This window comes from Lathyrus oleraceus, chromosome 5, assembly GCF_024323335.1.
Source record: "Lathyrus oleraceus cultivar Zhongwan6 chromosome 5, CAAS_Psat_ZW6_1.0, whole genome shotgun sequence".
NCBI lineage: Eukaryota > Viridiplantae > Streptophyta > Magnoliopsida > Fabales > Fabaceae > Lathyrus > Lathyrus oleraceus.
The window spans coordinates 573624548-573649022 of NC_066583.1; the positions used below are offsets into that span (position 1 = coordinate 573624548).

The 24475-nt window shown below is 37.7% G+C and overlaps 1 non-coding gene across 1 annotated transcript; it reads right to left on the reverse strand.

Annotated features, from left to right (window-relative positions):
* Nucleotides 1–20954: 20954 nt before the first annotated feature.
* LOC127089393 (small nucleolar RNA R71) lies at nt 20955–21061 on the reverse strand. Its single transcript, XR_007790995.1, has one exon. It is a non-coding gene; the product is annotated as a small nucleolar RNA R71 (small nucleolar RNA).
* Between the last annotated feature and the right edge of the window lie 3414 nt (nt 21062–24475).

The window sequence follows — 24475 nt, forward strand, 5'->3', positions numbered from 1 at the left end:
CGAAGATTTTAACCTTCACCTCCTCAGTTAGAATGTCCTTAAATAGGGGCAGCTGTAAGACCCCAATTTGACCCTAAGATCCCTCATGCAATTTCATCATATGCATTAGCATTGGGATCATACCTTGGCATCCTCCTTACCCCTCTTTCATTGGGTTTGTTTTGGGAGAGATCACCAAGCATCAAGTGATTGCATCATACTTGTATATTATCATTTTACTAACCAAAACACCAAAAATATGTCTTTGCATTTGCCTAACTCTTTTGTAGGTAGGGCATGATCCCATTGATTTATCAAGTTCATATCTAGGGTTTGAGACCCTCATGAAAGGAGCACAACCATGGATTGATCCAAGAATGGTTATAAGTATCATATATGAGTCCCAATGATCTCTACATGTTATATTGATCTAGTATTCTTCAAGAGTTTGAGGGTGATTTGCCTTGGAAACCCTAGTTTGACTAGGTATCTTGAGTAACTTCGCCAACAAGCTATCTCGCCAATTGATCAAATTTTTCAAGGGACACTTAAAAATTCACCATCTAATGCATATATGATCTACCATGAGCCAATAAAGTCAATAGAATTGAAAGTTAGCAAGTTGGTTGATGGTGGTTGGCCAGATGAATTCATCTGATCAAAACTGGGTCTCCCTAGACCCTATCTCCTACAATTTTCACCATATGAAAGTGATTCCAAAATAAAGTTACTCTAAATGACATTCCAAACAACTTTAATGTTGAGACCTAGAGGTAGTTTTTCATGGAAAATTATTTTCTCTATTGAAACATTATAGGTCATTTTGTCTAAACCCTAATTTGAAAGTCAACTTCCCAAGGCCATAACTTGCTCAATTTTTATGAGATGAAAGATTTCCAAATTGAACAATCAAATTCAAGATGTCTACTTCAACTTTGATGTTTGGAGTGGAAGCAAATTCAACATTTATGAACATGTGATATGAGGATACATTATAGGTCATTTTTGACCTATACCATTGAACAAGTGATTTTTCCAAACTTCAAAAATGCATAAATCTATCATTCTAAATCAAAATGACATGAAATTTGTGACCATTTTTAAGGTCTTTGAAATAGCTACAACTTTGATGAATACACCTTTCTCATTTGAAGCTCACATGAAAAGTTAAATAAGGTGGAATATTGAGATATATGACTTTATACTTAGAAACTTTTTCAACATGTTGAAATTTCCAAACTTCCACCTCAAAATTCACCATGATCCAAGCCCCAAATGAAAAAGTGTTCTACATCAAACTTGTTCCCCTTGATCCAAGCTTTCCAAAGAACCCAGGTTCATGCAGTTTGGATGAGGTTTGCTAGGGCTGCACATGGCTTTAACAGAGATGCACCATTGGAGAAAATCAAAAGTGCAAATGACCATTTCACATTGCCTTGCCAATCAAGCTTCAATAAAAAATCATTTCAGATGCATTTGGACCTAAATGGATTGCTTCATGGGCCTGTACACGCCCATGCAAACTTGTGCATCATATTGCCAAATTTAGCAAATTTTTAAGTGTGCAATTATCAATCCCAAATGCTATAAATACATGACCTCTGGGCTCAATTCAAACACACCTTACGCGCCATCTTTGCCCCCCAATTCAAACCCTTTCATTCTAAAGGAAAACCTGAGAATTTTCAATTTGAAAATTGAGTTTGAATCTCAACTGTTGGAGATTCAAAAAAGTCCAGGATCCAAAGCCTTACACCCTTGCTAATCACTTCCTACAAGCTTCTCAAGTGTGATCAGATCATGTTTGAAGCAAGCAACATCAAGTTCTGCATAACATTGAAGGTAATTTTCAGAAAATTTCTTCTCTTTGATTCCCACTCAATTCTCATTAATTCTCTTAGATCTTTGGTTGTCTGAAGTCCTATCAATGTAGGCAAAAAGATTGAGTTGCTTAGAGGTCAAAGCGAAGCAACTCAGTTGACACACCTCAAAATTCAACTCCATATATCTCTATATATATTTGGAGTTAGTTAAAATTTAGATGATATTCGTGATCTACACCAGTTTATCTTTCACATCATGTCCTCTTTTGTCATTTATGATGTGGTGATGACTGAACTAGTCCGACCAGGGTCATCGGAGAAGATGATCGATCTTTGGCTCCGGCGATGTGCTGGAAGCGTTCAAAGCCATTAGATGAGTTTTAAATGTTTTAATTGTTTAAAAATACTTTGGTGTTTTGATGAGGTTTTCATGACCTATGATCAATCTCATGGCCATTTCTTTGGTGTTTTGATGAGGTTTTTAGGAATTTGGCAAACCATACTTAATTTCAATGTATTATTTTAGTATTTTTAATTTGAATAAATGCCAATTAATTGTGTTGACCTATTGTGATGACTTGTATAAGTTTGACTCTTGTTGTTAGGCCTTGGTCAAGGTTGATTTGACTTTGTCAAGTTAATATCATTGGATTTAGGGGATTGATGAAATGTACATTCCATCTCCCAAAATTTGAGTTTTGATCCATTCCCCTCCCTCTTCATCTCATTCCCATTCTTTATGCATTCATCTCATTTGGCCTATGTTATCTCTAAGTCCTAAGGCTAGTTGATTGCAAAATCAACATAAGTATGGATGAGATTAGGCCACCTAGTTTGCATATTCTTTTTTATGTGTGGTATGTTTCATGAGCATAGTCCATTATACTATATCTCTAACATGCATTAACACGAAAATTCTATTTCCCGACCTCAAATAGTTGTGACTTCTACATAAGTCCAATTATGGTTGCTTAACATAGCGCTAAATTTGTGACACAAAAAGGCATAACATTCTAGTTAGTGAGATTGTAAGTCTCCCCTCTTTCATGGTATTGTGTGGAAAATTGGCCTTTTTTCCTTCCTTTGGAAGATGTCTTGGTTCAAGGATTCATGCTTGTGATAAGTGGGTTGAGTATTCTCCAAAGAATGAATTCAAATAAAAAGCAAAAGTAAAACAATACTAACTTCTAACTCACTAACAACTAACATTTAATTTCAAGCCATTTACTTTAATGCAATTTAATTTTAGTCTTTATTCATTTTCCATTTTTCATACCATTCTAATTGTTTACATTAATGCCATTTTCACTTTGTCCATTTGGACCATATTGTGTGATATATCTTGTTTGTATATATTTTGTTTGTTTGTGTGGTCCTTGACCATAAATGTACATATTAAGAACAAAAACCCTAAAAGAATTTTGTGTGGACTGTTGACTTGATCTTGGACCAATTGGACTTAGAATTTAGGTAACCTTTCTATGCTAAAGGACTTGGCCAATGCCAACTTTTGTGAAACCAAGTGCTTGCAATTTGAAACTTCATCTGATACATCATTCAAGATCCCTCTGAGTTCATCTGCAACATGATCATTGTGAAGCTGTTATTTTGAACCCGTGACTTGTGGAATTCATCTGTTACATGGGCTAATTTGAAGAAGATCATGGAGTGGTTAAGCTTGGATATGGCTATCTTTATTTGATGCCTTACTCTTCAAGATAATATAATTGTGCATTTGTGTGTTGCTTGATTCTAAATGTCAAATGGAATTTGGGTTTCTATTGACATTCTTGTCTATTGGATTGCTACCCATTGATCATATCTTTTCAACCCTTCACTTTTAATTTTGTGCATAGGATTAGTCTCTTCATCTCCTCCCCATTTCTTTAATTTCAAAATCTCTCCCTCCTTTTTTTTATAAAAAATATTCTTTGATTGAACTCATTTTGTTCTAAACTTTGATCACTTTGCAAACTAGAAACTTTGGCCTTACGCCATTGCATTTTCAAACCTCTTTTCTTAATCAAACTTGTAAATAAACTTAATTATAATTGACTTAAAATTTCTAAAAGCCAAAAAGAGATAACTCATTCGAACCATTTTAGGCCTTTGTGCCTTTCAAACTTAAATTTTTGTTAAAAGCAATGCATCCACTTCGAAATTTGTATCACGAATTATGAGGTCTTGATCCCTCATTTTATGTTGGTACGTAGGCAAAAGTCTGAAGGTCTTGTCAAACACAAAAATATAATCAATGAATGCTTCTTTCATCCCCTCACTCTATTTGTTTGTAAAATATCACTTTGTACAAAATACACATGCACATAAAAAAGGGCTCCCTAGGAGTACCTAGGACACTTTGGGTGTTAACACCTTCCCTCTGTGTAACCAACCCCCCTACTTGTAATCTCTAACATTTTATTAGTTTTGATTTGAAAACTTCTTACCTTTTGGGTTTTGTTCGTACTTTTTCCCTTTTCCTTTGGAAATAATAAAAGCGTGGTGGCGACTCTGGTTTTATTGATCTCTAGCTTATCCATAGCTTGACGATCATGAATTTACCGCTACACCCCTTTATGGCCCTGGAGCTGTACCAGACAGCTTTAATGTGAAGACGTTCTGGTTGGCCATTACGGGACGATCCGACTATATGGCTAAAGGGGCGAAGGTGTCGGGTATTCAAAACCCTTGTTTCAGGTATGCCCAGAAGGTGTTAGCTTTCACATTGTTTGGCAGGGGTGACAGTACAGGTGTAGCCACCTAGAGAGAGTTGTTCTTTTTGTTTGCCATGGCAAACCGGGTAGTAGTGAGTGTTACAGCATTTGTTGCAGATTATCTGGGTCGCGTGGGGAGAGCAACCCAAGGGGGAATCTCCATAGGAGGCATCATCACTCAGATTGCCCACCATTTCGAATATGACCCGACTGCACTTAATGAGACACCGGTAGCAGGTAAGAGAAAACTGGATATGAACGCATTCGTCCAATAAGGTATGATTTCACAAGTTTCTGATTATTATGCCTTAATGAGTTCAGGTCAATTTATTATGGATCTTCCTGACCCTGCACGAATTTGCATCTCAAACACGGCCAATTGGCTATATGAAAGTGTCGTCCAAGATGATATGGACGAGCACAATGCTGACACATTTGCTGCAGGTGACCCACAGGAGGAAGAAGTATAGGAAGAGATATAGGATCAGGAGCAATTTGTTGCACCACCATATGACTCCATGCACCCAGGTGTCGGTTCGTCATATGTGACGTCGGACCAATGGTCATGGATGCAAACAAAATTGGCGATCTCCGAGTGGAGCAAACACGCCAAGGTGTAGAGCAAGCCTATCAAGGGACTCTGATGGATGAGATGCATGCGATGATGCAACGTCTGATGTTGCAATTTCCGCCACCACAGTGAGCCGGTGTGAGTCCCTCTCTATCTTGGATTAAAACATTGTGGACAATGTTTAGTTCAAGTGTTTTTTTTTATTATTTATTGTTTTTGTTGTTTGTTTTGTTCTTAATATTTTAGTTTTAATTAGTTGTGTGGTACTCTATTTGTTACAGATAAAGGACATTCGTGCCGGATGAACGATGAAGCTTGGAGCGATTGGATGGAAGACACACCCCTCTACTTGCTCTTCTGGAAACCCCCGAAGGTTGATGCTACTGACCCGAAAAATCGGATGCGACTCTCTGTCACTGGATTTTATAGGGACACTCTGCAACCAAAGAGAAGACGAAGCTACATCACACTGAGAGGCATCTTGGAAGCCTGAAAGCTAGACAAAACATGGTGAGGACTACAAAATGCCAAACACTGTCATCATGAGAGTTGTTTAGGTATGTCTTTGTCTCTCTGGGTGTGCATTAGAGATACTGAAATTGCATAGCACACTATACACACTGAGGCATTGTTTTTGTATTTTAACCCCGAGCCTTTCCAGCCAGCCCGTCATTATTACCCTTCGTTCACCAATTTTGAGCCATATTTACTTTTGTTTGTTGTTTTACCATTGTATATAGACATAATCCCATACACTACCACACCTTGCTTAGATAAGTGTTGTTTACCCTGAAGCTGCCGAAAAGCTTAAGTTTAGGGTTTCATCAAAATTTGGGGACACCGGTAAACCTTAGATAAGTGCAAAAAGAAAAGAGAAATTCAAAGAAAATGAAGAGAAAGAAAAAAAGAAATCATGAAGCACTTATCTAGAAATATTATGGTTGGAAAAAAGCATTCTCAAAAGAGCAATAAAAGAAAATATATGCACCAATGAACCTCAACAAAAACGGTGTCCAAAAGAAATACCCCTGAGTTTTAAATTTGAACAACGGTAGGAGGGTAACAACATGAAATCTGAGCCAGAACCCCTAGTATTCCCTTTTTTTATTTTAATTCCCCACCTTACACCTTAGCCCTGCTACAATTGAAAAAGTCCTCGAATAGTGTGTGTTGTGTGTTGCTTGTTATGAAGGTATCTGTATTTCAAACCTAAGAGTTGACTTTGCATGCTCTGTTTTCTTGAGTGTAAACACTTTGATCCCGAGAGATTTGGAGAGAGTGTGAAAAGCTACAGGACAAAAAATGTGTAAAAGTTAAAGTGTGGCTAAAGTAGAAAATTGGGAAAGAGTAAAACTATGATTGAAAAGTGAACAGGAGAACGCGAAAGATCGTAGTAGCATTGTGGATGCAAAATTTGGGGGCAACCGTCCTAATGTCTCGAGCATCACTTAAGGACAAGTAATGAGATAAGTTTGGGGTTGTGATCAGTCTCCAATTCTCCTTGTTTTCTAACACTCATTCGGCACCTTTGTAAGAAGTCGGTAACACATTAGTTCACTTATTTTATTGTTTTGTTTAGTTGTTTATATATTTGGTATTGTTGTCTCTATTTGTTGAGTACATGTTATATGCATCATCATACTCCATTTTATGTCCTTTTGTGGTAGTTCTTTCGGTTTCAGGTATAAACAAGTGCACCGGAGGGATAGACAAGCAAAACATGTGTTCCGGGCCCGTCGGGAGAAGAAAAAATGGACTTACAGTAGCCCTGACACGGCCACCCGTGTTAGCCAACACGGGTCGTGTCAGGAGAGGAGGCATGGAAATGGAAAACAGGGAGCTGACACGGGTGCCCGTGTCAGCTGACACAACCCGTGTCAACCTCTATGAAGGGCGTGTCAAGGCATAGTGTCCCAGAAGCCAACACGGTCAGGCGTGTTGCCTGACACGGCCAGTGTTGGCTTGGGCACTTGATTTCCAGTTTTTTTTTATGTTTTTGGCACAACTTATCTCTGAGGGCATTTTGGACTTTTACGCAAGGAAAATTGTCATCAGGAACTATTTACAGTGGATTTGAATATGGAGAAATGGACTTTTTACACGATAGAAAATTGGAGACGGTCAAGATTGGAGTAGTGAAAAGCGAAGAAGAACGGAGATCCATCAAGAGCGGACGTGATTGAAGATCAACGGAATTCCGACCTTTTTGCAATGTCTCAATTTTACTTTGTATCTGATTTAAATAATATGATAGGCTAAGCCCCCCCAATGCCAGGAGGGTGTCCCTGAATTGATCATGTAATGACTCTGATGTTTGATTTCCTTTAATATATGTTATTTGATTTCAATTTCACTGTATGATTTGCGTAATGCTTTCTTTTTGGCAAAAATTAAGATTGATGTATGGTTAACGATTAGCAGGACTGCAATGGTTAAGGTTTTCATATAGTGATACCCTATGGTTACCAGATTATTCTTGTTAATTTAAAATGATTGGTTTCATTTTAATCACCTAAGGACTTAGAGGTTAGATTGAATACCAAAGGTTTCCCTCCGAGGTATTAGGGGGAAATAATCTTAAGATTCGGTAATTGAAACAATGTTCAGTATTAAGGAGATATGCACTCAATGGTCATTACAGGAGATTTTTATACACCTTCCTTGGCATGTCATATTAACTTGTGAAAATATTTATTTGTTATATTTTTCCTTACAGTGAATTCTTCAAAACCATAACTATAACTTTTGTTCAATTGAGTGACTGTTTACCTTTATATTGATGCGCAATCCTCGAGATCGATCTTTGGGAAATATCCCTCTTATTACTACATCGGTGAAAATAGTACACTTGTTATTTTTACGATGATGGGGTTAAGAAGACACTCAGAAGATTGGCTTCCCAATTCTTCCTTAATGGGGAGGTAATCTATAAGAGGAATCATGACATGGTCTTGCTCAGATGCTTAGAAGGGTATGAGAAAGACATGCTTGTCAAAGAAATTCACGAAGGATCCTTTAACCCTCATGCCAATAGGCATTCCATGGCTAAGAAAATTCTTCGGGCGGGATATTACTGGTTGACTATGGAGATCGACTGCTTCAAATACGTTAAAAAGTGTCACACGTGCCAGATCTATGCAGATAAGGTACATGTGTTACCTACTCCCTTAAATGTTTTAACATCTCCATTGTTGTTCTCCATGTGGTGTAAAGACATAATTGGGATGATTGAGCCCAAAGTTGCGAGTGGAACCGGTTCATTTTGGTTGCTATCGATTACTTTACCAAGTGGGTGGAAGCTTCTTCTTACACCAATGTGGCAATAGAAGTGATCACATGATTCATAAAAAAGGAGATCATTTGTCGTTATGGGGTTCCTAACAAGATTATCACGGATAATGGGTAGAATCTAAATAACAAAGTGATGGATGAGTTATGCGAGAGTTTTAAAATTGAACATCACAACTTGTCACCCTATTGACCAAAGATGAACGATGCAGTAGAAACGGCCAACAAGAATATTAAAAAGATCATCCAGAAGATGATAAAGACCTACAAAGACTGGCATGAGATGCTCCCTTTTGCACTACATGGCTACAGAACTTTCATCTGTACCTCAACACGAGCAACCCCCTTTTCTCTAGTATATGGTACCGAAGTTGTACTCCATGTCAAATTCGAAATCCTTTCATTAAGAATCCTGATGGAGAGAAAATTATACGAAGCGGAATGGGTATAAACCAGGTTCGATCAATTAAACCTCATAGAAGAGAAACGCATGGTTGCGGTATGTAACTAGCAGTTATATCAACGAATTCTTAAGAAAGCATTCTACAAGAAAGTTCGTCCTCGACATTTCGAAGAAGGTGATCTAGTGCTCAAGAAAATCCTACCCATCCATAAAGATCCCCGCGGAAAATGGACCCCAAACTACGAGGGACCATATGTCGTGAAGAAGGTCTTCTCTGGCGGGGCTCTGATTCTAACAAATATGGATGGAGCTGAGTTACCACGAGCTATAAACTCAGATGCAGTCAAGAAATACTATTCTTAGAAAAAGCGGATAGAAAGACCACTAAGTTGAAAACTTGAAAGAAAAATCCAGACAAAAACTAGGGACTTGTATAAAAATAAAACCCGGTAAGTCGAAAACCCAAAAGGACGACTTAGGAAAAATAGGGTATACCATCCCGGTGGACTAAGAATCGAAAAGAGCGGTCCAGGAAAAATTAGCAATATCCAAAAGGAATATGATTGCATCATTTATTTCTTCCTATGACAAGAATTCAAATGGGAGTAATAAATTCAATAATCACCATCGGAAGCAAAGTATTGTGACCTCGAAGACATAGGTGTAACACCTCAAAATTTGCCCCCCTCTTCTTGAGACTAGTTTGACACATTGCATTTTATATTTTAGGGCATTAGGCATTGCATTTTGCATCTCATGTGAAATGAGAAGGTCATCCTCCAAAGTCTTTTCAAAAGATGGAGAAGTTACATGATTCAAGCCTGAGGGTCTTTATGAATTGATGATCAACCATCTGAAGGCATGGGTTTCAGTTAGGGTTTCTTGATTCTTCAAAGGTCTTGAGCATTATCTTATTTGCAAGGATATATTACCATCATCATGGTTCTATCATCATCAAGGGTTTCATAGTTCATTCTCAAGTTCCTTTGGATTAGGGTTGTGACCTCTGGTCAACCCTAATCAATGTCATTCTTCCAACTAGGGCTACTCAAAGAGATGAGGTATTTTCTTGGGATGAGGATCACATGATTGTTATGAAGAGCTTACATGAGCTAGGGTTTCATTTTTGAGCAATTTGCCCAAGTGGTGGAGGTTCAAGTGGATCAGGCAATTTCAAGGTCATCTGAAGACCAAGAAGTCAACTATGCAGTCAACTGAGGGCTATGAGGTGGGGAAATGAGTTGAGACACCTCGATCATGTTCAAAAGAGGTCCATTCATCATTCTAAACATCTATCTTGAAGATTTTGAAGTCATGGCAAAAGTTTCCAAAAATGGAAAATGACCTGTAATTTCAAGTTTCCAAAAATGGCAAGTTTCTGGTCCACATTCAACTTGACTTTTCAATATCAAATAGGTTTAAAATGGACTTTTGGTGAACATGAAAGTTGAATATCTTTGTCTCCCCTTTCCAAAAAGTCCTAATTCATGTCCATATGATGAATGGTTGAGAAGTTATGGCCAAATGATCACAAGGTGTGCATGGAAGTTCAAAGTGACATAACTTTTGATACAAAACTCCAATTTGGTCCATTCTTTTTGCAAAATACTCCTCATGACCAATACTTCTCAAAACAAGCCTTGCCATGAATGGAAAAAGTGTGTATGATCATCATTCCTCAAGTGATCATTTTGGAGGGAAATTCCATAATTCAAAATTGGCTTATGATACAAGCAAAATACCATTCAAATCTTGATTATTGGTTGATTTTAAGGGAGTTCAAGCCTTGCATGAGTACTGTTCACGTGTAGCATGGCCATGCTAGCTCACTTTTGCATTTTTGCAATTCACTTCATATTTCCCTAATCTTGATTAACCAAAGCCTAATTGGGATTACAGCATCATTAGTGAACCATATAAAAGCCAAACCCTAATTGTATTTGCTCATAACAAAATTTCAGATCTAGAATTTTCCATTTCCTCTCACTTTGATTTTCAAAATTCTTCACACAAACACCAAATATTCTTACATAATCTTGTTCATCATGCATCATTGAGTAAGAATCAACCATTGGTTTGAGGAATTCGTCCATAATTCAAGTTGTTCAAGAGCATATTCAACTGGATCGGATTTTGAAATTAAGGAGAATTCAAGTGGTTTCAACGGTTGATCTTTGCATAAAGCTTTAAGGCAAGGAAAGTAGAGTGGATCTGGAGTTGTAGAGCACCCGAGGACACGAATTCAGAAGCTTTAATTTCCAAGTGAGTCAAAATTCGATCTCTGAATTTGCTGTTTTAAGGCCATAGAATGATAGATCTCACTTAGTTGATCTTGTACATGTGATTAGATTCGAAATTGGTTGAGATTTGAGCATGTAGGATGAATTGGAAGTTTTGTTCATGAAAATGTTTGTGCTCGATCCATAAAACCTAGCATGATTTAGACGAAATTAATATGATATTTGAGATGTATGATGAAATACGGTTCGAATGGTATACAAGTTGTTCGTTTCTGGAAATTTTTTGTCGTGAATCCTCCGGAGCTTGGCCGGGGAAGACGATCGGAGCTACAGCTCCGGCGTCTGGTTTTGTTTAAGGCTTGTCCTGCGTGGCTTCCATGTAAGCGCGTGTTTGGCAGTTTCATTGGTTTGTGTTCTTTTGACCATGCTTAGGTGTTGCGTTGAATGATGATGTAGCATGCCAACGCATTAAGTGAAACAATATGTTTCACTTATGCTTGCTGGACGCTGATGTGTGCGCCTCCGTGTGTGTTTCATTGGTTGCCTTGCTTTTAACCATGCTTGCGTGCACATTGACTGCTGAGTGTGCTGCTGATGTAATTTAGTGAAACTATGCGTTTTGCTGTTTTGAATGTGGACCGCTGATTACATTTTTGCGCTAGATCATGTGGCTCAGATAAATTCTGGATTTAATTCAAATAATTGCTTTCCCTCCATTTCTTTTTATTATTCCATTTATTTCATTCATCTTTAAAAAATCATAAAAAATAGGAAAATGCTCCAAATTGACTCCAATTTTTTTCATGATTTTGTTTTGATGTCTAGTTTTTCATAGGATTAATTTCATGATTTATTTGTTTTTGGATTTTTATTTTGAAATTTTTGATTGAACCTTGTGCTAAATTTATATGTTATGTTCAATGCTTTGTGAAATGCTCATCTTTGATCCAATTGATTTGATTTTTTGTATGCTTGATCTTCATTCATGATATGATTTTTGAGAATTGGTTTGGAATTTTTCTCATATGCTATCACTGTTTTTGACACATGAAGATGTAGTGTGACAATTTGTGTCACATTTTTGACCTTGCATTTGTGCATTTTTGTTCATCAATCATTTGAACCTTTATGGATTTGATATTTTGCACATTGTTTGTTCATAACATGTGGAACTTGCATAAAAAAATTCAAAGCCATTGCATACATTTCTGATTTGATTTGGATTTTCTAATTTGGATGTCCATTTTGTGCTCATTTGTTGGTCATTGCATTACATGGATCCTTTGATGCCTTTGCCTTGTGAATTGATGTTGGTCCTTTTGAGAACATTTTATTGATTGTTTGAACTTGATTTATGCAAAAGATTGACTTTTGTTTTGATCATTTGGTTTGATTTTGGACTTAGTCTTTGTACTAATGTTTTGTGCATAAACTAATTGTGCTTTGTGTTTCAGGTTTGGACATTTAGCATTGATGGTTGAGTTTGTTCTCACTTTGTGAGATACAAATGCTTTGAATTATAACTTTTGTTTGTTTTGTAGGATTCTAAGTGGTGTGCTTGAGCTCATGAGTTCACTTGAGTGCTTGAGCATTGTTCATTGAGTTGTATAAATGTTGAAAAGTTTCACTGTTTGTCTGTTGGTTTCATGACTGAAATATTAACTGTTTGGCTTTTGTACAGGTACCTTAGTTGCTTGCTTGCTTTTAGCTCTTGCTTGAGCTTTGGTTTGTGGTTGATACACCACTTAGGTAGTTAGCCTCTCATTCCATGTAGTCTGGAAGTCCTGTCACCTTTTTGGCAGGCATTTTGCTGGCAAGTCCTCCTTAAGAGGCTCTGTTTGTGTTTGTTTACATTTGTGCCAAAGACCTCCAAGATGAGGCATGTGCTACTTGATAAGTCCTCCTAAGTGAAGAGGCAATTGACGGATATAAGGGATTAGTAGCCAATCCCCCGTTATTCAGTGAGTCGTTCTTTATGCTCGCACTACGTGCTGATGCTTTTGAACATGTACACAAGATCTTTGTCCAGTGTCTGTCAAGTGGAATAGGATCCCTCTTTCTGGATCCCCACACTTTCTTTGTCATGAGCTCACCCTGGCCAGGGTTAAGAGCATGAGGTCTCATCCTCATTACCATTTTGATCTGCTGACCCTGACGTTCAATGTCAGTGGTTAAGAGCCCAGTTGATCACCCTTACAGTTTGGCTTGTTTGTTGAGGTTGATATGACCCCTCTTGACTAAAGCCTACCCATTGTTTGGGCCTCTTGTATGGATATAGTGTGTGATGCCTGTTCACTTTTGTTGGTGTGCTTATCTGCTTTCCTCTTCTCATATCCATTTCTGTAGGAGTTGTATGATTGATTTCTGAGGAAGCTGAATGGATGATTAGAGACCTCAACTTAGGGATTGTTGCTGGCATGACAACTATTAGGCTCGAGTCTTAGTCTCCCTATTAGTTTGTTGTTTCCCCGGTCTCTGGTTAGGAGAGAGTTTTACCCCTGTTAAGGGGAACTACGTCGCCCTGATTCTCATACCAGATGAGATACGTAGGCAGGAGATTGAGCGAGATCTCTCCAGGCAACCTTTTCTTTTTCTTTTGTTGTTTTGTGTGTGTTCACCCTTTGTTTGTCTTCTTTGGTGTGAGTACTCGTTTGTTCAGCGTGTGTGTGTGTGGTATGGTTATACCTTGGGGTTTTCTTCTGATATCATTTGGGGTTCATCTTTGGGGTTCATTTGTGACGGTTGTCACTCACTTGGGGTTCATCTTCGGGGTTCATTTGTGATTATGGTTATCATCTCGGGGTTCATTTGTGACGGTTGTCACTTATTTGGGGTTCATCTTCGGGGTTCATTTGTGATGATGGTTATGATCTCGGGGTTCATTTGTGACGGTTTTCACTCATTTGGGGTTCATCTTCGGGGTTCATTTGTGATGATGGTTATCATCTCGGGGTTCATTTGTGACGGTTGTCACTTATTTGGGGTTCATCTGTGGGATTCACTTGTGACGGTTGTCACTCACTTGGGATTTATCTTTGGGGTTCATCTTTGGTGTTTGTTGGTTAGTGTTTGTTTTTGTTTGGAGTCGGATGTAAGTCCATGTATTGGCATTCTGTTTCCTTTTGTTTGCTGTTGTTTGGAGTCGGATGTAAGTCCATGTATTGGCATTCTATTTCCTTTCGTTTGTTTTTGTTGTTAGGAGTCGGATATAAGTCCATGTGTTGGCATTCTGTTTCCTTTTGCTTTTGTGGTTTGGAGTCGGATGTAAGTCCATGTATTGGCATTCTGTTTCCCTTTGTTTGGTTATTGTCAAGAGTCGGATATAAGTCCATGTATTGGCATTCTGTTTCTTGTTGAGTGTTTCTTTTGATGTCTCAGCGTCTCCGTTTTGGTGTTTTGTTTCGGCGTGCGTTAGCCGAGCTACGAGTGCTCTGATTCTCCTCTGGATAGAGAAGATACGTAGGCATAGGACGCGATGTCTTAGCGAGCATGTCTCCCTTTCCCCGAACTACGTTGACTCTGATGTTTGTTTCTGACAAACTACGTAGGCCCAGGATGCGACATCCTGCCAAGTCCACTTCCTCCGTCTTCTTTCATCTGTTTTATTATTCCAGTTTGTGCAATTTCTTTGAGCACTTTTGTTAGCAACCTTTCCCTATTCTTTGAGCTATCTTTTAAGCGTGGATCCCGTCGAGTACGGCGGACGTGAGGGGTGCTAATACCTTCCCCTTGCGTAACCGACTTCCGTACCTTGCAATCTCTGGTCGTAAGACCATTCCTTTCCCTTTCTTAGGTTAGTCTTGCGCTGCCTTTCCGTCATAGGATGAATAGCATCGGTGGCGGCTCTGTAAACTATTTTTTTCCCGCCGGTTATTTTTCGCGTTGCGACAATAGGGATAATATCACATGTTGAGTTCAACAAGGACATGAATAAATTTGTTTTTCATTGCCATTTTTACATCTTCTTAGATTTTTGGTAATCTCTCCTTACGGGAATTACTTCTTTATATAATATTGCCCATGTATCGGCCAAACCTCAATTAATGAAATTTGTTTTTGAATTTCTTCCTTTGCTTGATAGTTTTTTCCGCTTGAGTATAAAATGCCAATTATTTGTGAATAAAGCATTGAAACATTGGGCATAATAAAAAAGGCTTGCAAGAGAAAACATATTTTACTTCGATTTTGAAAATATCAAAGGGATCATATTCTTCCAACATTGCTTCTCAAACAAAACACGGGGTTCATAAATTAACAGTCACACCAGCACAAAAGTTTCTCCCTTTTCAAAAAAGAGAGAGCCCTACATATTCCCCAAATATCAAGAGTATCATGGCCTGTTCCAGGGACGTATCAAGATCTCAAGAGGTCGGGAAGCCCAAACACCACAAAACACCGGTTCCCACAAAGTCATGCATCACATATACATATCATAAAAGAGGTGTCAACCCCAAAAAAACGGCATCATACATAAAAACATACATCAATTCAAAATATGCATGGCCATAAACATGCATACATAATACATGGTATACTATTTGTGATCACTCTTAAAGGTGCACATCTCCAGCTATATCACTACATTTCCCTAAGCAGGACATTTATTGGTGTTCCCCAATAAGTAACTTCCATAAATACGTTTTCAATAAGGAACTTGCCCAACAAGCTCATTCACAATGATTTTTTCAGAATCTATCCAATTTTAGATCATCCCAAATGACCGTTTTAGAAAGGGGTTTCACCAGGGGTTTCGTCAAAGGAATTTCACCGGGATTATATCAAGATTTCTGTTACCAGTACAAGGGATTGTATCAAAGGATTACACCAAAAAGTTTTATAAAAGAATTTTGTCATACCCTAATTTTCAACCCTAAGATTCCACCATCATTTGTATCATTTGCATGACATCTAGCATCTTTGCATTACTAACCTATTGAAAATATACAAAGTTTTTCTACTTTGTTTGTCTTAAGTTAGGGTTTTGCACCAAGAGCTTTCAAAGATTGATCAATCAAGACTTGGCATGAGTTTCAAAATTTCAAACTCCTCATCATTCCCAAGTGATCAAGTGACTTCCATCAACAAGAATCAATTTCAAGATCATTCCATCTCAAATTCATCAAGGCCAGAGTTCATCTGATACCCTTAACTAGGGTTTTAACCCAAAGTCAACTAGTTGACTCTTTAGCCAAGGCATCCTCCCAAAGCTTGAATTATGGTTCAAAGACTTCAAATACATCATAAGTGATCCATTCAAATCATCCAATGTACCCAAGATATCTCATTCATTAAAGATTGCAAGAATTGGATTCATCTGATGCAAAGACAACTGATGCAAAGTCAAAGTTTGACTTTTGACATTCTTGGTCAACCATGGACTTCTCAACTCAAGGATCATGAAAATATGGTTGATGGATTCATTTTATCAAGAAAAAAAAGGAAATTTGAGGTTACTTGCAAAAAGGGCAAGATTTGGTTTTGTAAATTTTTCTAAGTTATGAAAAAAATACATGTTCAAGTACCCATCTTTCAAAGATCATAACTTATGATCTAAGCCACCATTTTACTTTCTCCAATGATTAGATTAAAGGTCTTACTTCATACTTCATCTTTGTCCTTGATGATTTATTCCCAAAAAATGCAAGGATTTCAAGTTATGAAGCCATGAAGTTGGTACCATAAAATTAAAACACAGAAAAAATTTCAACCAAATCTGCCTTCAAAAAGTGGCTTACTTGATCATCACTTTTCACCATGATCCACATTGATTCAAGGAAAACTCCCAACATGAAAGTTGTATAGGATGGTCTTATATTTCCAAAAATTCCAAGATCATGAAATTATCATATTTTAGCTAGGAGTTTCGAAGAGTTTAAGTTGACTCTCCAAATCTGAATTTTGGGTCATTTTCATGACAAATTCATCATGCAACCTTGAGCCAAAGCTACATAATCTTGCTTTACAGGCTATCTTGCTTCTAAATATAACCTTAATAAGAATATTACACAAACCCTTGGTGCATTACACAAGGGATTGAGCCATTGACCAAGTCTTGATGCCATATTTGGAAGATTTTGCAAAAAGCTTCATATCCATTGTGACAAAGGCCAACTTTTCCAACCACTTTTGAATTGAGCTTCTAACTTGTTTCTTCTGATCACACGTGACCTCTAAACCATAAGCAACATCCTAAAAGTACCTCTAAAATCCTCCTTTAACTCCACCTTTTCATCATGATCCATTATGATTTTTTGTACAAAATGAGATCAAGTCACCAAACTAGCATTCCAATTGAACCAAGATTGATTTCTGCAAGTTACATGAACCATATGGAGTTTTTGTAAATATAGAGACAAGCTTCATAACTCAATACACAAGAATTGGCACAAAAACTCCATTGTAGCAAATTCTCCAAACCTCAAACTTCCAAATTCCATTGTTCTTGTGTTTTCTCCAAACCAACACTTCAAACAACTTCTGAACATCCATTAGAAGTTGTCTAAACACTTGAACAACTTCTGTAACAGCCCTACCATCATCTTCCAAATCACATTTTCATAGCTTGCAACTTGATTTGGAAAGGAAGAACCAAGCACTCTCAGCTCAAGCCAGACATTCAAACACCTTCCTTGAGGTGTAAGGAAGTTGTTCAGATCATAAAACCACATTTGGAACACCCCTATTCCAAAGGAAGATTTTCATTTTTGAGGTATGTATTCATTTCTACAATTTATGATTTAAGGCACCATTTTGCATCATTCTTTTTACCATTTCACTTGCCAAGATGTGAGAAACAAAACCCCTATGATCATTGGTCTTAACCGATGATGTTTGGAATTTAATTATAAATTCAATTTTTAGGGTTCATATGCATTTTGTTTGATTTCTGGATATTTATGAAAAATAAATGAAATTTTTGAGTACCATTAGATTCCTCGCTAAATTCTAAGCAATTTTGGTCTTTTGATTTCGTTAAGAATTGAGAGAGTTAGAGTTTTGACAATAAGTGAAAATAGTGGAAATTATGGACTACAGGATGAATGAGGAAGATGAAGTTTGGAGCCATTTTTAAATTTTAAAAGTGACTTTAATATATAGTTTAATTGATGTAACTTAATACATGAATTGGCATTGCGCCCCAGTGGTAAAACATTGGTTTGTTAAGTTACTGGGTGTGGGTTCAAGCCTGGGCAGTGTAATGTTTATTTTTTCTCACTTGTTAAATGTTCATTTTTCTTCATAACTTCACGATCCCTTAACATTTTGACCCATTATTTTTCCATATGTTCATGAGAATGTCTATTTTATGATGACATCAAAAAAATCCCAAAAAATTATTTATTTCACCACTTTTGATTGGATGGAAAACATGTGTTTTAAGTGTTTTTTAAGGATCCTAATTGATTCTTTTGGCTTATGTCTTATTTGTTCTTGATGTTGAAAGTTTGTATGATTAAAGCACACTCTTTTAAATGTTGATTGTTATCCTTAACATGTTTGAACTTGATTATCTTCATACAATGTACCAATTGATTCACCTTGAAAACATGTTTGAATGAATGGTTATGAAGTGATTAGGTTTCCACTTAAGTTTGGTCTTATCATGAACTTTGATTCAAGTCTAATGTTTATTTTGTGAAGACTTATAATGTGATGCATGTTTGACCTAAATTGATTCATGTTGTGTTTACCATTGATGACACTGAATTTCACCGTATTTTCGACTCCAATTTCGCATGCATTTTAGTTGTTTTATTATTATTTTGTTATGTTATTACTATGTTTTTCTTTGTTTTTAGGTTTTTAGTCTAACCGGAACCCCGATCGAGAAAAGGAGTGAAAATGAGCTAAAAAGCCTAAAAACCAGCATTTTACACTTGTGGCTCCCACTGTGGCTGGCGCCATAGGTCCAGCCATGACGTGTCCCAATTCAACTTCTCCTCAACTGCCACATCTCCCACTATCTCCACTTGGGCGCCACAATTTACTCCTATGGCGGGCGCCATGATATGGTGGCGGGCGCCACAAGAACAAAGATGTTTCCCTCCCAAATTCAAACTTAGGGGCATCCTTGTCATTTCCATTATTTTCCTTGCCTATAAATAGAGCATTGATTTCATTTGTTTCTTCATCCAAAGTTAGTTACAACTAGGCATATATCAATATTGTGTAAAAGTGGTAATCGCTTCACATCAGAGTGTTGCCACAACTATGTAATCGAGTATGTAATCGAGTTTGGAGCACTTTGGAAGGAAGTCAATCCTGCCACCATTTTTTATTTTTGTTATGCACTTTATTCGACCCTCCGATTGGAGCAGGTTTTATTGCTTTACCTTTGTCTACTTTACTTTCCCGCACTCGCACTTTACTTTATTTATTTCCGGCACTGCCTTTACTTTGTTTTTTTTCCCTCACTCGCACTACTTTTATTTATTTCCCGCACTGCCTTTACTTTGTTTACTTTCCCGCACCGCCTTTACTTCGTTTATTTTCCGCACCGCACTACTTTCATTTACTTCTTGCACCGTACTACTTTTATTTAATTTCCCGCACTCGCACTACTTTTATTTAAATTAAAATGCATCTTTACTTTACCATGTCTAGCTAAACCCCTAAAGGTTAGAATGTAAGAATCATAATTGAACTGATAATCCGTACAATTGTTCGTAGAAACACTTAAGGGCTATTTTGACTTTCAACTTAAGTTTTCCAGCACTTAAACTCCGTTGGGTAAGATCGAAAGTCGTTCGACGTCTATTTAAACTTAGTTGTTTTTAACTATTTCAAATACAGCGAAAGCGCTTTGTTTAGTTCATTAGGAGTTTTTAACTTAAAAAGAAAAGTGATTTTAAAACTATTTTCGGACGCGTTTATAAGTTTAGAGTCTGGTTCGTGAGAACCTCTTTTGGTTAAGAAATCCAGGTCAAAATACTTTTCAACTTAGTCAAGATACTATATTTCTTAAAAATAGGTTTACTACTCTAACGCAATGCGCGCCTTTTTATAAGTGACAATAAGAGGGTTTGATTAGGGAGTACAACTCGGTTCTGAATACGCGAAAGCGACAGTTCCCGTTAAATTGGTTCTTTTCAAAGTAGGAAACACTGCCCATAAGTAATTGTATTAGCAAGTACTTGGATTATTAATTGATTATGTGAATTACATTCGAACCTGTCTTCATTAATTGAATTTAATTTAATACTTTATTTTTCATTGTGCACTCTTAAAAACCCTATTTCGATTACCTTAGATAAACACTATAACAATAGATAACGATATATTGACATTTGGTCTCTGTGGATTCGACAATCTTTTATATTACTCTGACGTGTTCGTACACTTGCGAAAAACAACGCATCAAGTTTTTGGCGCCGTTTTCGGGGACCAATTTCGTCAAATTTTGTACCACGTTGTTATATCGTTTAGAATTAGGTTGTTACCTGCCGGTCAATGCGAAGGACTCGTAGCACCGGAAGCTTAGTATATCCTCTGGCGGAACCTGAACGTTACGCTCGCGCACGTTTATTTTTTTCCATAGAATTAGGAGAGCTATGGCCGAAGATCAAAATCATAGACCTCTTAAGGACTTCGCCCAACCATCCAACGAAGAACCTAGTTCTAGTATAGTAAACCCAACCATCCCAGCCAATAATTTCGAACTTAAACCCTCCCTGTTGCAACTAGTGCAACAGAGACAATTCGCAGGTCTTGCTACTTAGAACCCAAACCAACATTTAAAATTTTTTCTCCAATTAGCAGACACTTTTAAAACCAATGGAGCTTCTCCTGAGGCAATCCGTTTAAGATTATTCCCTTTCTCCCTCAGAGATAAAAGCCCTGTCATGGTTAGATTCCCTTCCATCCAATTCCATAACAACTTGGGATAACCTTAGAAAAGTATTCCTTGCTAGATACTTTCCCCCAAGTAAAACCGTCTTTCTTTGAAACAAAATAACCAGATTTACCCAAAATCAAGGAGAATCGTTGTTCGAAGCTTGGGAGAGATATAAAGAGCTGTTGAGAGCATGCCCACATCATGGTTTAGAAAATTGGTTAATCATTCAGACCTTCTATAATGGACTTCACTATAACACTAAGATGACCATCGACGCTGCCGCAGGCGGTGCACTGATGAACAAACCTTACCCTGAAGCTAGTGCCCTCATCGAAGATATGGCTCAAAACCATCAATCGTGGGGAGTTGAATGAGCGACAGTTGAGAAAAAGGAAGTCCAATGAGGGGTACATGAGTTAAGCTCTATAGACATGATGCAAGCTAAAATGGACGCGTTAGCCCTCAAGGTTGAGCATATGTGTACGAACCCGAATACTACAGCTGCAGTTTCGTCGGATTGTGAGATATGTGGAACCAAAGGACACCAATCTGCAGAATGCAGTCTCTTAAACGAAACCAACTCTGAGCAACTGAACTACGCCCAAGGGAACCCATATTCGAATACCTATAACCCTGGATGGAGGAATCATCTGAGCTTCTCCTATAAGAACAATAACCCTATCCAAAATATTGCACCTCCGAGACAACCAAGTTACCAAGCCCCAAGACCAAATCAACCTATGCAACCTGTGCCACCAAAGCCGAGCCTTGAGAAAATTATGGAAAATTTTATCACTTCTCAAACCCAACAAAACAAAGAGTTCATGAACTAGAACATTCACATTAACGAACTGATTACCCAGTTAGGAACCAAGGTTGACCAAATAGTTACTCACACTAAGATGCTTGAAACCCAGATCTCTCAGGTAGCTTTAAACCAAGCCCCCCAGACTACACCTGGAGGACAGTTCCCTGGACAACCTCAACAGAATCCGAGAGGACAAGCCAATGACATTACCCTACGAAGTGGGACTGCTTATGATGAGCCATTTAACTCAAGATTGAGTAAACCCAAAACTTCTAAGGAATATACCGAACCCACGGACGAAGTAAAGGAACCAGAGGAATCTGAAAAACAGGAAGGTCAAGAAAAAGGAGAAGAACCTAAAGACAAAACTTATGTACCACCCCCGCCATATAAACCACCGATACTATATCCGCAAAGACTCAAACAAACCCAGATCAATAACCAGTATCAGAAATTCATTAAGGTCATAGAAAAACTTCACGTAGAAATCCCTTTCACAGAAGCCATCACCCAAATACCTTCTTATGCAAAGTTTCTCAAAGACATCCTTACCAACAAACGTAGACTCGACGATCCGAAGCCCTTGGAATACAATTCTATTTCCGAGAATAAGTTAGCAAAAAAAGATAAAGATCCTGGAAATTTCTCCATTCCTTGTGTTTTGGGAAGTCATGTCATCGAAAAAGCTTTTCTAGACTTAGGAGCTAGTGTGAGCTTAATGCCTTTAGCAGTTTGTGAGAGGTTAAACTTAGGAGAATTACAGCCTACTAAGATCTCACTTCAATTAGCTGATAGATCTGTTAAGTATCCGATAGGCATATTAGAAGATGTCCCTGTTAGGATAGGTCAGTTATTTATCCCTACTGATTTTGTTGCCATGAACATCAAAGAGGATAATGATATACCAATCCTTCTAGGTAGACCATTCTTATCAACTGCAGGAGCCATAATAGATGTCAAGAGAGGAAAGTTTACCTTTAAGGTAGGTGACGAGAAGATAGAATTTAAACTTTCGAACTTTCTTATGGCACCTGTGATGGGAGACGCATGTTATGCCATAGATATCATTGATGAATGCGTTAGGGAATTAGAACAAGAAGAAATCATAAAAATGATTAAGTTGCCATCAACTCTCATACTGGAAGATGATAACTTTAAGAAGCCCTACATCGATGATAACCTTTACGAATGTTTATCCCTTACCCCAGATCCTATGTCATGCCCTAAGAAACCAACCTTAGAACTTAAGGAATTGCCTAAGAACCTGAAATATGAGTTCCTCGATGAAGAGATGAATCGTCCAGTTATAGTCAGTGCTACCTTGAGCCAAGAGGAAACAGACCAACTCTTAGACGTTTTACGAAGATATCCCTCAGCCTTAGGATATAATATCTCTGATCTGAAAGGTATAAGCCCATTTGTATGCATGCATCGGATTTCGCTAGAAGAAGATTCAAAGCCCTCCAGAGAACATCAGAGAAGAATAAACCCTATAATGAGTGATGTTGTTAAAAAAGAAGTTCTTAAGTTACTTGAGGCAGGTATAATCTATCAGATCTCGGATAGTAAATGGGTGAGCCCTGTGCATGTAGTACCTAAAAAGGGAGGCATCACAGTAGTGCAAAACGATAAAGGCGAACATGTAGCAAAACGGATAAAAGGAGGATGGCGGATGTGCATAGACTACAAAAAGTTAAATAAAGAAACCAGGAAGGATCATTTCCCTTTACCATTTATAGACCAGATGTTGGAGCGTCTAGCTAGACACTCTTACTTCTGCTATCTAGATGGATACTCTGGATACTTCCAAATACCTATCCACCCCGAAGATCAAGAGAAAACTACTTTCACATGCCCTTATGGAACTTTTGCTTACAGACGAATGCTTTCGGTCTCTGTAATGCCCCAACTACTTTCCAACGATGCATGATGTCAATCTTTGCAGATTACCTAGATAGTATCATTTGAGGTATTTATGGATGATTTCTCGGTTTGTGGATTTGATTTCCAAAATTGTCTTGCTAACCTTGAGAAAATCCTGGAAAGATGCGTGGAGGTGAACCTTGTGCTAAACTGGGAAAAGTGTCATTTCATGGTCACCGAAGGGATTGTTTTAGGATATATAGTTTCCGAAAAAGGTATTGAGGTAGATAGAGCTAAGATAGAAGTCATAGAGAATCTAAAACCACCTAAAACTATCAGAGAAGTCTGAAGCTTCCTTGGACATGTTGGATTCTACCGGCGTTTTATCAAGGACTTCTCCAAAATAACTAAACCTTTAACTGGCCTTTTAATGAAAGATGTTGAATTCATTTTCGATGGAAAATGTAATGAAGCATTTAATCTTTTAAAACAAGCATTGATTTCAGCACCTATTATGCAACCCCCTGATTGGTCAGAACCTTTTGAGATAATGTGTGACACTAGTGATTATGTCGTTGGAGCCGTTCTAGGACAAAGGAAAGATAAAAAATTACATGTGATTTATTATGCCAGCAGAACCCTAGACACTGCCCAACTTAACTACACAACAACTGAAAAGGAACTACTAGTTGTAGTTTTTGCTATAGACAAATTTAGATCTTATCTGGTAGGAGCCAAAATTATAGTTTACACCGATCATACTGCCATTCGTTACCTATTAAGTAAAAAAGATGCCAAGCCCAGGTTACTCTGATGGATTCTGTTACTACAACAGTTTGATTTAGATATCCGAGATAAAAAAAAGGCACTGAAAATGTAGTAGTTGATCACCTTTCTAGGTTAGAACACCTAAAACCAGACTTCGTACCCATAAATGATGATTTTGCCTAT